The following is a 16,806-nucleotide window of genomic DNA, read 5'->3' as shown; positions in this document are numbered from 1 at the left end:
AGTGTGAAATAGCTTTTGTGGGAGAGGGAGAATGCTATAAAAGACTGCAGGTGGTGCTAACCAAGATTAGAGTTTGGAAGGGTGCCAGGTGCCAGTCTGCTGGGGTGGGGGTTGACTCACCTGTACTGGTAGCCACTGAGGTCGTGCGGAGTAAAAGTGGAGGGTAGCATTGCTTCAGGATTGGGCTAGCTCCCCATTAGATCCAGTTTGTCTCTGTTTGCCTGGACTGCCCTGGTTTTATGTTTTGTTTTGTTTTGTTTTTAAGGATTTTATTTACTTGAGAGAGAGAGTGTGCACAAGCAGGGGGAGGAGCAGTGGGAGTGGGAGAAGCAGACTCCCCACTGAGCAGGGAGCCTGATGCGGGGCTCGATCCCAGGACCCTGAGATCATGACCTGAGCTGAAGGCAGACGCTTAACTGACTGAGCCACTCAGGTGCCCCCTGTCCTGGTTTTAAAACTGGAAGTCCCAGGTCCCAGGAACTCCCTCTGGATGGTTGGTCACCCCACTGGGCAGAGTAGTGACAACATGGGGATCCAAGGGCTTCTCATAGAAGGGCTGGTTCCCATGATCGGCAACAAGATGGGAGTGGCATGCAAGGGGCATAAGAGTGGCCTGGACACTCACTCAGGATATGGGGGTGGGGGCGTGGTAAGGACCTAAAGGTGTTACACATCTGTCTCCCCAGAACCTGAATAGCGCCTGGTCCTCTACCAAGGCACTACAGATTTCTCCAGAGACTGCAAAACTGGACATTTACATGCTACTTTTAATTTTTGCCCTAGCCACAGAACTTCTGCATTAACTTAATATTCTTTAAAATCAGCTCCTTCATAAATATGTCTTAAAAGGAAACAGTCTCTACCCTATATGGAGAAAAACAAAGAAAGCACACACACCACCACCAGATACTGGATTTTAACTGGGTCTGCTGCCTGACAAAGCTGCTGAGCCCGAGGCTGCTCCTTCTCTTGTTAAGCTGGGAGAGGGGCCAGAGTTAGAGAGGCACTTCAGATGTGTGGCACCAAACAGCCCTTGTGCAGCTGCTCAGGGGGACAGAGCCTGGAACCCGGGTCACTGATTCTGTGTTCCTTTACTACCGAAAATTGCTTTGCCTTCCTCATTTTGGAAAATGCTGCAGTAAAGTACTGAGACTGTAGGTTCTCTTAGTGCTCTGAAGAGTCAGTAACAGCCGTGCATTTAAATACAAACATGTCATGTTGGTGGCATTTTTCTGAGAGGTCATATATAGGCTCAGGGAACGTTACAGCTGAAAAGGTCCCTGGAGACAACTGATCTCCATTCTTCCTGCTTCCTTCCTGCCTTCCTTTAAACATACATACACACAGGTAGAAGCAAGCCCAGAGAGGGCAGGGACTTACCCACGGCCACACAGACAGAGCTGAGATGTGCCCCACACCTCCCAGCTCTGCCATCACCCCTAGTTGGCTGCTTTTTTCAATCCTTCCCCACTTTGCCTTCAGAGACAATTTTGCTTCTTGATTTCTGACTTCTTGTCAGCTGTGATTAATGAGGAAGGCTCCTGCATACACGATTTTCAGCTGTACCCAGTTTACGACAAACAGATTAGACCATTTAAGTCAGAATAATGCTATTTAGCAAAGCCAGATTTAGAGCTGGTGGAAATTAAGAAGATTAATTTAAAGCTAAAACAAGAGTGACAATCATAGATCAACACCTGAAAAACCTCGCTGCCTGTACACAGCCCTAATTGAGAAGTATGTGGAAGACTCCATCCGTGAAATTCAATTATCATGCAAGCCAGAGGAAGCAGCTTCCCTGAGGATGAAACTAGGCAGCCCAAATAAAAATGACTCTACCTGTCTGTCTTCATGTCAAAAGAGTGAGAAAACCTGTCTTGATGATGATGAAATATGGACGGTATGCATCAGTGTAATGAAACTTTGCAGGGGTGCCTTTCCATAATGGGATTACCTCTGGAGCACCTCCATCAAAGGTCAACCCCCCAAAGCTCCCGAGGCTCCATAAAATCTCTGGATATGGAAGTCAAAAGGCACCGGTACCCGACGGCTGACACCCTTTCCCCCAGCTTCTAGCGGGACTAGGCTAAGGCTCAGAGACAAAAGGCACTCTTGAGCCCCTGGGCCCCTTCCACTGATTAGGGCCTATCTTAACCCAAGCAATCAGCACAGACAACTGTAAAGATTACAAATGAGCCTATGGCAATTGACCCGCCTTTTAACTATAGGGACAGACACGGGGGTGGTAGATTCATCAGCACTTGCTTTGTCTCTCCCGTTTGGCTGAGGTTCACCCAGGAGCACACAGCAACCCCTGATCGGCAGAAGAGCTGGACGGAGTTCCTTTTTGGTAAACTGCTTCGGATGGTCCTGGTGGTAAATTAAGGGCATATTCCCTACTGATGCTTAGAGGTTTACAGTTTGCAAAGTGTGTTCACAAGCATCAACTCAGAAAATTCAACTCGGGAAACCCTGAGATAATGTCTCCCATTACACAGATGAAGAGGTTGAGGTTAAGTGATTGGCCTCGTCTGTCTGAAAGATTGTTGTTGGATTCTGATTTCCTGTGTATGGTGCCACGCCGGTTAATGTAGAGGGAGGCACACTGTCAGCAGCTCGTGTTCTGGTGTGGAGGACTAGACACACAAGAGATTGTCACTGAAGGTCAAATGCAATAGGATCATTAGGGCGAGGTCGAAGAGGGAAGAGACTGCATCATGAAGAAAACCTCTAGGAGCAGAGGTCAAATCTGTCTTCATCACTGTTGTAGCTCCAGTGCCCAGCAATATGCTCTGTGTAAAGCACGTTTCAAAAATATCTGTTGAAAAAAAAATCTGTTGAATAAATGAATGAATGATGAGATAAACCTTGAAGGATATAAAGTATTTTGGGGAAAGCAAGTGTGTCAGGAATATACTGACCAGGAGAATAGAACATGCAAATCATATCAAAATTGTAGCTCTGGCTGATGTTAACAATGTGGTTTTGCTAATCTATTAAAATCCAACAAATCTTTGCAGCATTATCTCATGGAGGGCGACGGGTCTCTCCTTCACGCACATCCGCCCCTTCTCTCAAAGTCACTGGGAGCATTGCTTCCAGAACGATCCGTGCCTCTTCCAGTGACTTAGAGGTTCTGAGTTAGATTCTCTCTCCAAAAAGGATTTTTGAATTCTAGTGGCTAGTCCCAGATTGGAGCAGGACTCGGAGGAGAGGAAAAAACTCAGTGGGGAGGGTAAAAGTGTGTGTTTAATTGGAGACTCGTGTAATTTTCAGTGTGCAGTGAAAAATCTATGAAGGTGGCTCTTCATGCTGACTGTGTGCTTTGAGTCCTCAGGAACACTGTTAGGAAGGTCCCAGTCTGAAGGGAGGGTCTAGTGTCACAGCAGACTCTGTGGCCGTACCTGGGAGGAGTCCTCTCAGCCACTCTCCCCAAGCTAGAAGGGATGGAGAACATGGCGTCACCTCCAGCCTGAACTGCAGTCTTCACATTGTGGTCTGAGGCCGTGGCCTGGGTCTGATCAGGGTCAAGTCAACATGAAAGTCAGTAATTTCATAAAAGGGTGGAAGCAGTGAAGAAAATCTGCATGTTCCTAACTGTAGAATTCTTATTTCCAACATATGACCTAAAAATAACTGGGTTTGTTAAGCCCTGGTCAGGAGGGGTTTGTTGGAGAAATTGGATGGTCACATTCTGGGACTGGTTCTTCTCCACTGTCATTCACTTTCGTTCCAGTCTTTGACTTTCCTGGCCTGCCCTGTGCCCCAGGGATCACACCATCTCCTTTGCCCTTGGACATCTGGTTAGGTTCAGCCCAGGGGAGGTGCCACTGCAGACTGGAGAGCTGTAGGAGGGAGAGGTCAGAGGTCCAGACTCCCCTTCTGCCCTGGCATCATGTTTCTGGCAGGGCCTGCCTCCCTCTGTGATCAGAGTGAGTGCGGGAGCTCACTCTACATATAGCTTTAGCTCTCACGAAGCTCTTAGGACATGGTGTCTTCCCCCTTGCCCTCTTAGGCTACAGGTGGAATGACTCCCATTATGGCTACTCTCTGGGTGCCTCGTCATCCTGCTCACGTCTCTGCAAATGGTTCCTTCACCGAGTGGATTTGTATTTCCTGCCAAGATGCTAACTGAGAGATTTCAGGTTCTTGCCTTGTTCACCTGTGGATACCCCTGGTCTGATTGCAGAGCCTGGCTTTAGAACCCTCAATCAATTGGTACAGAAGTCTTTATCCTCCAGGAACCCACACACAGTTTGAGGGAATCCTTCTCCACCCACTTCTCCCTCCTCTCTCACTGTTGGGATGGCTCTCCTCCTGGGCTTCTCTGTAACAGGAGCCTGGGTCCATCAGGATAGGAGATGGGCCCTGTGGTCTCGGTTGCTGGTCTGAGTATGCTGTGCCTCTGTGTTTCCCCACCAAGAGCCCAGCCCTAGGGTCTCTAGAAATGGTAAGTATGCCATGTGGCTTACGTGGGGGCAGGTGAGGAAAGCTATGATGAGGGAGGAGAAAAACCTTGCCCTACTTTCAGGTTTAGCATGTCCCTAGTGGACCTGACTTTTAGAGTTGGGTAGACCTGAGGTAGGATCCTGGATCCTCCTCTCACTCGCTTGGTGATCATGGGCAAGTCGCTTAATCATTGTCCCTTTCCCTACATCTAAAACAGGATTGTAATGCTGGTCTCTGAGGTGTGCTTGTGGTGTGGGGGGGAAGAGCTGGGCACAGCCGCTCCTGTGCTCATCCTCAGATGCTCCCCACTCTTGAGGAGGGTACTCGTGGAGAAAGCTGCTTCTCCATCTCCATCTTCCTCTCTCTCCTACAAAATCACCTTCGTAATACGGCATCCCAGATGCAGCCTCTTACGTCACAATAGATTTAAACTTTTAATCCCTGTCTGAGAAAAATCCGGTGCTCCCCAACGTTTCTGTAACTTCCGAGGGGAAGTCTTTTCCCATGGTCACCTTTGCCTCTGGGTTCATTCCATTTCCGGCTCATCTTTTTATCTCACTAATGTTTCATTTCTAAACTTGAATGACATATAAAATGCAGCCCATTTTACAATTTTTGTGAAAACAAACCAACCTCTCCCAGAACGGAACAAAGCTTTCACTTTGCCACGGCAGGCTCTAGGCTTGCTCTCCCAGTTCCATCCGCTCCCTCGCTCCCTCCTGCCTACTCTGTCCTGGGAACGCAGATTCTCACTCTGTTGTGCTGAGCTCTGCAGCCTGGTCCCATCCTGCTCTCTGGTTCTGCTGCGGGCCACCTGTGTCTGCCTGCTCGAATCTCACGTGTGCCAGGAGACAAAAGTGCCTTTTCCTCTCCCACTCCTCTCCCCTTTGAATGCAGCCGCCCACGTAAGCAGTACTGTTTTCCCTGCATGACACAACCAGGGCGGAGCACTGTGGGAAGCCCTAAAGCTCTGCCACCAGTGACACCCCATGTCCTATCTCTTTCTCCCACCTGTGCTCCTTCTCAGGGAGTCAGGACAGAGATGGAATGGGAGCTGCCTTCTCCAAGCTCCCAGAGCTGGGTTGGAGCCCTGCTGCTGCCACTCATGTGCTAGAGACCTTGGGGTGTTCTAGGCATGAAACACTCTATTGAGAGCTTGCCTTGAGTCTTTAGCACAAGCAAACCGAGGCTGAAGGTAAAATTCTATAAAAATGTTTGGTGGGTGGGTCCGGTAAGGTGAGACAATCCCCAGGGAGCTCGTTCACAGGCCTCACCCCCCACACTGATGATACAGTGCAGCTGGGGCCCTGTGGAGTCAGGCATCTTTGAGTGGCTGACCAGGTGACTCTGGGCAGGCTGCAGCCCCTCTCTGGGCCTTGGTGTCCTCACTGTCAGGTGAAGGTGTGGGGCTGGGCAAACTAGAGCCCCAGCCCTGAGAGTTCCAGCCTAGCACCCAGAGGCCTGGCGAGCTGGCCACATCCCAGATGCCCTAGCACAGGAGACTGTGTGCACGAGTTCTCACACGGAGCCTGGGTTTTCTCCTGATCACGCGTCCTCTCACCTTGTCCTTGTGTCACTGGATAGGAGCCCATCTGTCACGCTGAGCCATCTGCTTCCTCTCCTGCCATCTCTGCTACCCCACTCTAAGTAAATTAAAAAACAAAGAGGCAGGAAGCCGCTGACAGCCGCATTTATCCTCATTTCTGTGGCTGGCAACAGGACCTGAAGGGCTGGCTTCATGGGTCTGAATTAAAGATTAGTTAGTGCTGGTGAGAAGGTGAACAGTCCCAAAGCTGTGGCATCCTGACGCTGGACACCACCACAGGTGGCAGTGAATGTGGGTCGGGGCTGGGGAGGAGGGGATTTGAGCCAGCATGAGTGGCAGTGGCAGCTGGGGAGTTGGACAAACCTGGTTTGCTGCCTTCTGTGGGTGTGACCTTGGGCAAATCACTCACCCTTAAGCTTCAGTTTCCTCCTCTGTGAAAGGGCATGCATAATCAGTGTTACTGACCTCACAGAGTGGTTGGGAGACTCTGGGAGGAACATATAGATTGATAGCAGGTGTGCAGCAGGCACTCCATAGAGAACAGTTATTTCCGAGGGACTTAGAGTAGGCGAGGAGGAGGGTGGAGTGGACAGGGAGCTCCTTGTCCAGGGAAGGTCAACAGGAAGGAGTTTGTGGTCTGGGTCTTCTTGGTGGGCCTCAGTCTCTGCATCTTCAAGATGGGACTAGAACTGTGGGGCCACATCCTAGGGACAGTGTGGAAGGAGCAGAAGGAATGGGATGGACCAGCCTGGGGGGCGGGCCTGGTGAGCCTGGAGGACATGCAGATCAGAGGGGCAGGAGCCCCAGAAGGGGGCTGCCATGGTGGTTTCCCCATGGGATGGCTCCATGCTGGATTGTGTTACTGTTCCCCTTCTTTTCTGCCCTCCTTGTGAGAAGACTATAACTGCCCCACCTCACTGATGTCAGATAAAGCCACATGACCTGCTTTGGCCCATGGAAGTGAAAGAAAGTACCACAAGCCAGATCTGAGTAGAGGCATTAAGAGTCGGCACATACTTCCATGATTGCTCTTTCCCTTCTTCCATGGGACTGAAATACGGTGTTCTCATCTAGTCTGGGTCTTGAAATGAAGATGGAGTAGAACAGAGCCAGAGCCGACCCACAGTGGATATGGATGTGAGCCAGAAATAAGTGTTCATTTTGAGTCACTGATATCTTAGGCTGTTAGCAAAAGCTGGCTGATTCAGGCCCCTTTGACTCCAAGTGGGTTCTGACCTGAATGTTGGAAAAGGGATGCAGCTGCTCCCACCTGGATCCCTGCAATTTCTGGGGTTTGCCAGGCAAGGTGCCTTCTGTGACCCTCTCTGGGCTTTAGTAATTTTGTCTGCAAAATGATTGGGTTGTGGACAAGTGAAAATCAACAAGGAGGAGGAGGGTGGAGGCCGTACAACCATGTCATCCCCACCCTAGGATCCTAAAGGTTGGCGGGTGTGCGGCACAGTGGTCGCACCCTCTTCCTGCTGTCAGCCACACAGCTGTCCTATCTTTTTACGGATCGCATTGCTGCGATTGCTGATTGCTGGGGTGCAGGCTCCCCTCCTCCATGATGGGGCCATACAATTTGAGAGAGGCCTCCATGACTCATTCCAGGGATTTGAGCTTACATCTCCTGACCTGACCCAACGGAACTCACGGTCAGAGAACGGTCAGGCTCTCACTGAGTCCTGGAGGTACCCCAGGCAGGTGGGTACTTACTTTAACTCAGCTTTAAAACAAAAGCCTTGACATTTATTTAGAGATGAAACAATCTATTAGAGAGAGGAAATAAGAATGTCAACACAAATCCTGTTTCTATTGTCCTGATATATTTACTTCTTATTCTTCTTATTCTTATTCTTTCCCATTCTGTTCCATTCTAAAGACCAGAGCCCTATAGGTAGCCAGGTCTTTGTGGAGTGGACTTTTGTTTATTGGGAAGTATCCTGTCATCTGAACATCCTGCCTAGGTTTGGGCCTGATTCTCATCATAGAAGTGGAAAAGGCTGGAATGTCACTTTCTAGGTCTCCTTGCAGTAGGCTGCAGTTACTCAGACCCTCCTGCTCCAGTGACATGAGGAGACAGTGGAGACTCCCTCCTGATGCAGCAGTCCCCAGCCTGCCTGCAGGGGCCGCAGCAGCACTGGGGCTGCTGGTGGCACCTAGGGCCCATACCAGCAGCACTGCCCTCCGAGTCATCGCCAGTGGGATTTGGGGCCGGGAGTGGATTCCTTGATACTCTGGCTGTGTGGTGGTATTTTGGCTGTGATTCTGGCCCCTGCCCATTTTCTAATACTGGTTCTGCATCTGTCCCAACCATTCTTTGAGTTGCTCCCCGTGCTTTCACTGAATTTACTTTTTGCTTATTACCAGCTAGAGCCTATTTCTGTTGCTTACCAGCAGGAGCCCTGAAACAAATACCACCCTCCCTCCTGAGAGGGCAGGTTGGCATCTTGGTCCCAGGATGTTAAGGGATGTTTTCCAGGCATGCGTGGCTCCATCTTTGAGGAGTGTTCTGGGAAATACATTTTGTTTTGTTTCGGAATATTTTAGTTTTCCTTAAAAATTTCCACTCCAGAGAGCAGTCCTGCTGGTCAATTCCTAGCACAGCTGACCCCGTCCTCAGGAGGAAGGCATGTTGGGGCATCACATAGTTGTGGTTTGTAGTGGTCCCAGTCACACATAAGAGCCAGCTCCTATTCTGAGCATTGGAGAGGAGTGGGTGTCTGTCAGTCCCAGAAGGACCCCTTGAAATGTTCTAGTCTGGTACTTTTCACTATGGTGCTGGCAAACCAACTGCATCAGGATCACTTGGGAAGCCTGTTGAAAATGCACATTCCAGGGACCCGCTACTAAATCAGTGAGGTCCAAGGATCTGCATTCTGAGGCTCTGTCCAACTCCCTGACCCCCTTACACAGATGGGGAGCGAAGAACCCAGGTTGCCTGATCCCCAGGCACTTAATAGCCCCTTGGCAGCCCTTCAAGTAGATTCTACCCCTTCTTGGCAAGAAAGCATGATCCAGGTTGGCTGCCAACAAGGACAACCTGGTGGGGAGGGGCTGTTGCCTCTGGAAAAAAAAACTGTGATGAGTATGGAATTTATAATCTGGCTATTTCAGCAAATATTTGCGTGCTTTGCTGAAAGGTGCACTTTCAGATCAATTCTGCACTGCGTCTTTTTCAAATTATTATTCTAAGCTTGCAAAATTGAGTTTATTACTGATGTAAAAATAATAAACTCAGGAATCATTCATTATTCTCCACCCTCTGGAGTCAGCTGAGTTTTTTAAAAAATCCAGGATGACCCTAGGTTTCTTGACTAAGAGAACTTGGGGATGAGATGAGAGCTCGGTGGAGGGACAGGTTTGGGGGAAGTAGGACATCTTGATTTTGTGGTGCATGTGGAATCATCTTTGAAATATTGGTGAGCAAAGGCCAAACACATCTAGAGCTTAGAGTAAAGGTCTAGTTTGAAATAAAAAAATTAGAACCTTTTAGCACAAGTAAGATAGTTCCGAGATAGTGTTTTCTGTGAGGAGTAAGAACAGACCTCATCAACCCCTTTGTCCTTCAGCAGAAAATGGAGGTAGGGTACAGAAGGAAGGGTGAGTGGTAGAGGCTGGGGCTAAATACCATTTATAAATTTTATCCAGCACCAACATTCTGCTACTCTGTGTCAAAAACATTTGTGAATTCTATTCATTTCATTTCTTTTTTTTTAAAGATTTTATTTATTTATTTGAGAGAGAGAGAATGAGAGATAGAGAGCACGAGAGGGAAGAGGGTCAGAGGGAGAAGCAGACTCCCTGCTGAGCAGGGAGCCCGATGTGGGACTCGATCCCGGGACTCCAGGATCATGACCTGAGCCGAAGGCAGTCGCTTAACCAACTGAGCCACCCAGGCGCCCTATTTATTTCATTTCGATTCAATTCATCTCAACTCAATTCATTCCATTCAACAATCCTAGTCACTGCACTGAGCACAATTCAATCTATCAACTATTTTTTGAACACCTACTATGTTTTAGGGCCCGAGGTTCACCAGTAAACCTGAGATGGTCCTCATCCTAAGTGAACTTCCTACTTGTCATTTTGGGCAATGGGTCAGGGTGTGATGTTTAAGGTCAGGACTGAAGTCCAGAGAGAGGAGACAGCATTCCCAAGGCCATAAAGAAAGACGGCCAGAGAGACCCAAACCATGATTCCTGACTTCCAGCAGAGTGAGGGATTTCTCCGAAGCATGGTACAGTCAGAACAAGGTGGTAGGATATGAAGGGAGAGTGTGAAAATATGAATAGCATTTTATTATTTGCACAGTGGATTGACAACTCAGTTGGCTCTGGAATCCTATTGTGGGTTTCTGGGCTCACCGCAGTTATTACTGTCTCTTGAGCTGGTAAGTGGATGAGAGAATCTCAGGACTTAGGGATCATCCAGTTCAATGTTCTACTGTTTAAAACAGTCTTGTCCATCTCCAGTGAGGAGGAGCTCACTACCATCCAAGGTAGCTCATCCATTATTCAGACAGCTCTGATTGTTGGAATTTTTTTTTTTTTAATAATGAAGGAGATCTCTCCTGCTGTGGTTCCAATCCATTGACTAGTTTTAGCTCAGCTCCGGGGAACCACAGATCATATCTGCTCACTTTGTCCTGTGATAGCCCCTTAGATACTTGGAGGTGACTGTCCCATTGAGCCTGTCTTCTCCAGGTTGAGTGCCCCAGACCCTCAGTCATTGGGTCCTCTCTCCATCCTGTTCTCTCACTCCTGGCATACTATGGTTGACTATTGTTCTTTCACAGAGCTGAGCACAGCACTCCAGAAGTGTGGGCTGGACATACCCTGTGATGAGTGTGTCCTTTTAAGCTTATTGCAGGACGAGGAGCTGCCTATATATCAACCTGAGACACAGGACCTTGTGACCTACTGTCCATCTACCAATCACCCCTTGCTTCCACTTAAAGACCTGGGCACCTTTTGATTCATCCATGTACGCAAGGGAATGGTACGACCAGCAGGGCCCAGGGAAAATGGTTTCGATCCTTGGCAAGTGACAACCTGAGAATACAGAAGGTGTTCTATGAATTCATACCACTCACTAGTGACTGGGCTAGCAAATAAGTTTCATTCCCTTGCTATTCAAGGTGTGGTCCTGCAGTATCAGCATTACAGGGGAGCTTTTTGGGGTATGCACAATCACAGGCCCCATTCCAGACCTACTGAATCAGAAGCTGTGTTTTAAAAAGATCCTCAGTGACCCATATGTCCTTTATTTGCCTTTTATGAACCCTCAATCAGGTAGCTTGGCTCAGTCTCCAGGGCACGTGGATCATGCCAGGATGACCTTCTTTTTTTTTTTTTTTTTAAAGATTTTATTTATTTATTTGGGAGAGAGAGAATGAGAGACAGAGAGCATGAGAGGGAAGAGGTCAGAGGGAGAAGCAGACCCCCTGCTGAGCGGGGAGCCCGATGTGGGACTCGATCCCGGGACTCCAGGATCATGACCTGAGCCGAAGGCAGTCGCTTAACCAACTGAGCCACCCAGGCGCCCCAGGATGACCTTCTTAAAACTCCAATCTGTGTCTAGGGATTAAAGGATCCCTGTTGCCTTCAGAATAGTCTAACCTCTCGGGCATCATAATCTGGCTTGTACCAATCTCTAGGGCTTCCTGCCCTACTCATAACTGAATGTCCCAGTCATACAACATGATCCATATCTCCCCAGAAAGGCCAGGCTGTTTCACACCTCCATGCCTTTGTCCACTCTTTCCGGTTTCCTCTGCCTGGAATTCCATCCCTAGACCCCCCACCCCCCCAACCAAGAAACTTTTCCTCAGCCTTCATCTCAGCTTCAGTGTCACTTCTTGATGCTGCCTGATGTGTGCCTACATCAAATCTAGCCTTTCCCTCTAGTAAGCATTTAATATAAACACATTGGGCTATTATCACTGATCCACATGTGTCTTCCTCACCAGACTGCGGATTCCTTGGGGCAGAGTCTGTGTCTGGTTTATCTCAGGGCCTAGCACACAGTAGGTGCTCATTAAAGGCTAAGTTGCTGAGGCAGTTAACAAAAGCCCCAGTGTCCACAGGAGAGCTCAGGTGGAGGGGAAGCCTTATTTAGAAAGTATGCCTCATGGTTACCTGTCTCCCTGCTTCCTAACACATGGGCCCTCTCTACCCATGAAGGGCCCTCAGAGAATGAGCCCCTTATCATTCTAACACTCCCAAGTTAAACAGCAGCTAGTGCCACCACCAAGAAATACTATGGTCCTCAGAGAGTTTCCTGGATCTTAGGCCTTTCTTAATTCATCCCACTTTTCTGAGTCCATTGTGGGCTAGGCTTGACTACTAGGAAGCTGAGATGGAACAGATCTATTCTGTGTCTTAGAGAGTTCACAGCCTGGTTAGGAGTCAGGCTCAAATGACTTCCAAACATGCTGTGGAGGTTTGGGGGAGGGAGTGCCTCTAGGATGTCACTAGGCAGGGGCAGGTCACGGTTGGCATCCAAAGCAGAGGGAACAGCAAAAGCAAAGGCCTGGTATAGGGAATGGTTACTGGCTAGAGCAGAGGTATGTGAAGTGAAAAGCTGTTAAGGTAGGTTGGGGTCAAGTTATGGGAGGAGGGGTCTAAAATGCCAACAAGACACATTGCTCCCATGTGCGGCTATTCATGTTGTATACTGCCCAAAGTTGTGTCTTTGGGCATGTCTCAGGATGCCATTTATTTTGCAAGCAACCTCCTTGTTTAGAATATTAGAAAATATTTTTACTATAAATTTTTTCACTCTAAAGATGGGTAACCTATACATTTATCATGATGATTTTCTGGCAGAGGGAAGTAAAATGTCTTATTCTAACCAGGTTGATACTTACTGTTCTATTTCTACTTTGGGAGAAGGAATACATTTTATAATCAAAAGACCTAGTTTATGAAAATATGGACTGCAGAATGCAAGCTGACACATACTGTCAAAAATATTTACTTTTGTATTAATTTTCTTGGTACCAATTTGATATGATATTTTATGTAAAATTAGTAGTGTGAGTATAAACAGGAACCAAAACTAATATACCAAATGTGTTGAAAGCATCAAAAGAATTGAAACATTCTCTAAAGAGAAATTAAATGATAGTATTTAAGAATAATTATTCTTAATGCTAAACAAATTGGAGATCATTGATGTGAGCTTCTATTTTTTTAAAAAAAGATTTATTTATTTGAGAGAGCGAGAGCAAGCGAGCACAAGATGGGGGGAAGGGTGGAGGGAGAGGGACAGACAGAATCTCAAGTAGACTCCGTGCTGAGTAAAGCCCAACACAGGGCTTGATCTCATGACCCTAAGATCATGACCTGAACCAAGAGTCAGACACTTAACTGGCTGAACCACCCAGGCACCCCCATGTCAGCTTCTCTTAAGAAAGAAATATAAGGCAAAAAGTCAGAAAAAAACTCATTTGACTATGAATTCTATGATCATCCTATTTGTGACCCACATAAAATTTCAAAATCAATTTCTGTTTAAAAATATTGGGTAAAACAATATTATTTTTATAAGAAAGTTTTGTAATGCTGAAAAATATCCTGGTCTTTCATTCTTCTAAATGACATGTAATTTGAAGAATTGGGATGAACTTGAACAACTGTAATTATGTGAAAATTTACAACTGAGGGGCGCCTGGGTGGCTCAGTTGGTTGAGCGTCTGCCTTCGGCTTGGGTCATGATCTCAGAGTCATGGGATCGAGCCCCATGGGCTCCCTGCTCGGTGGGGAGCCTGCATCTCTCTCTCCCTCTGCCTGCCACTCCCCCTGTTTGTACTCTCTCTCTCTCTGTCAAATAAACAAATAAAAAAACTTAAAAAAAAATTTACAACTGGAATTGACTGCTGTGCTATTGACGAGGCATTGATCTGTGAGCAACTAAAACCTTAAACTGTTTTCTGAACTCTCCTTTCGATGTTCAGCAATACACTTGCATCAATAATTTACTGGACGCCTTTCTGAATACTTTTGTAGTTCTCAGAATGTATTTAACTTTGACAACATTGGTTGCCAATGGAGAGCCTTGCTTCTTGAAATTAAAATGTATTTAAAATTGCTTAAGATTGATAATCAGTCAAATCTAGCAATCTTTTCTAGAGAAAACAAGATATTGGAGCAAGTAAGCATTAAAATGATCATAAACATTTTGTTTCCACGAAAGTGAGAGCCATGTCTTAGTCCAGGTTCCACTAAAATATCAAGGCTGGATCAAGGGTTTTCGTGAAGGTGGTTCATTTTGGGATACTGGCACCAAGGAACTAGGAAAAGTGAAACAGGGAGGAAAGTCAATCCATGTCCCTGTTATGCAGCTGGCCATGCTGTGAGCACCTGGGCTCCATCTGGTTGGGACCCAGAGGAGCCATGTGGAATGCACCCCATGGGGCAGAAGATTGGAGGCTGTCTCCACTGGAGCCCATCCCCCATGGGTCAGAGGTTGTTGTTCTCTGGGGAATTAACCCCCGTGTACTTTAAAGTTTGCACATTTGTCAGAATGTGGTATGTGACCCCAGCAGAAAAGCCCCAGAGCAGAAAGCAGGAGATATGGGGAGGGGGGGAGCCAGCTGAGGTGAGGTGCTCTCAGGTTACCCTTGTAACACAGCTGAGTGCTTTAGAAACAGCTGGAGTAAAAAAGTGGCCTTGATGATATGGTGTTGGGGGGGGCACAAGAGGTGTCTGATACAACAGTTTAAAAATAAATAATTGTATTCCAGTACTAATTCTAGTGAGTAGAAGCTCAAATTTCCTATTTTATTTAAAACATTTTATTTTTGTTTAATATACATATGGTACACACATCTTCTGTGTACAGCTCAATGAATTTCAAGTATTCTTTTATATTCTACAATTGATTTGTTTATTTTATACAAAATGACTGTTGTAATTATTATTATTAAGATGTAAATAATACACCCAGTTAAAATTTTACTTGGGAGAGGGGCGGCTTATTCTAATTTGCATTAAGATGCCATATGGATAGTGCTTGGGCCTCTGAACAACAGTGCAGTGTGTCCTAGCAGGGCAGAGTTGGACACTCTTTCACCCAGTTGGCTGAGGCTTGGAAAAATTGTAGTAAAACTGACTTTGTAATCTGAATATCTTTTTTGAAACCTCAACCAGGAGAATTTGCCATTTTAAAGGTCCTTACAATAATAAGGGGACCCCTTTAGAGCAGGGGAGCCTGTAGGCTTAGCTTTGAGAACATTCAAATTCCTTCCTCCCTCCTTGACTTCCTTGAAGGTGTTCCTACTAGAGAACACTTGGAGTTGCAAGATCTAGACTAACACCAAAGCATGTACCACAGCAAGGCTTCTCAACCTAGGTATGATTGAAATTTGGGGCCAGATAATCCTTTGTTGAGGGGTAGTTGGGAGGGCTGTCCTGTGCATTGCAAGAAGTTTAGCAGCTTTCCTAGCCTCTACCTACTAGCTGCCAGTAGCAACCAGCTCACCCCCCCGCACCCGAATGACAACCAAAAATGTCTCCAGACATTGCCAGATGTTCCTAGGGGGCAAAATAGTCCCCATTTGAAAACCACTACTTTAGAGGGTGAAGGGTCCATTTGCACAGCTAATTACTTCTCTCCAATATTTCTTTCCATAAGCTCTGTAAGTTTTTAATACTTTTCTTTAAAACAAAAATCAGATGGTATAATATGTCCCCTGTAGGGAGGATTCAGTGAAAATCACAACTCAGGGGCCTGCATGACAAGGTGGCCATACCAGTGTCTGAGACCTGGGGAGTGGAGGTCTGGAAGGGGAGTCAGGTGATTCAGTGACTAACCACTTCACACTGAAGATGGGGATGGTGGGGAGGTGGGGGGTATATGGAGCCCAGCATGTCTGACCACCAAAGGGGAGTCATAATGTGAGCATTCATGGGACACCTCTGTGAAACCACCACATCTAACTGCTACCACAGCCACTGCCATGATGTCCTGAGAAAAATGGCTTCTGCTTCACTTCTGCCTTCCAAATCTTATATGAGTTCCCCTCTGACAACTCTAATTCTACAAACCACACAGGGAAGGGGATTCTGGGAAATGCAGTTCCCACCCTTATACAGGAGCTGTTGTTCCAAAAAGATCCAGAGGAGTCCATCCCTTTGTCAACTTGGCATTCATGCAAATCCCTTCCACTAAGACTGACTTCTGGCTGGGGTCACCCTGCCTTTTTTTTTTTTTTAAGATTTATTTATTTTAGAGAGAGAGTGCGTGCGGCAGGGAGAGGGGCAGAGGGAGAGGAAGAGAGAGAATCTCAAGCAGACTCCCTGCTGAGCATGGAGCCCGATGTGGGGCTTGGTCTCATGACCCTGAGATCATGACCTAAGCCTAAATCAAGAGTCAAAAGCTTAACCAACTGAGCCACCCAGGTGCCCCTCACCTCTTTTTTGTACCCTGTACCTTAAATACAGATATGTAGAATTAACCACTATTAATATACTTTATATTAGCCAGCAAAAGAATGGGAGGGGGGAAACAAAAAAGAAGTTAATATTCATAAACATAGCAAAGCAAGGAAATGAGAAAGCAAATGGTTCTCATTTTGGCAACTGGTCGTGTGGTTGTAGCTGGATTTGATTTCTTTCTTCTACTACCCATTCCTTAATCTGTTTTTGCTTTTAGCAAGCACTTTGGATAGTTATGTTTCCCTGTCTGGTGGGCTAATTTAAACCTTCATTCCTGAAGAGTCTGTGTCACTAGATTGTGCTGATATTTTCCATGCACTTTGACCACAGGGCATGGGAGCATTAGGGAACATCCAGAAAGTCTCCTGG

The sequence above is a fragment of the Callorhinus ursinus genome, unplaced genomic scaffold, assembly GCF_003265705.2.
Source record: "Callorhinus ursinus isolate GAN/ISIS: 27379988/994484 unplaced genomic scaffold, GSC_fseal_2.0 scaffold24, whole genome shotgun sequence".
Lineage (NCBI taxonomy): Eukaryota > Metazoa > Chordata > Mammalia > Carnivora > Otariidae > Callorhinus > Callorhinus ursinus.
This window is presented reverse-complemented; position numbering follows the sequence as displayed.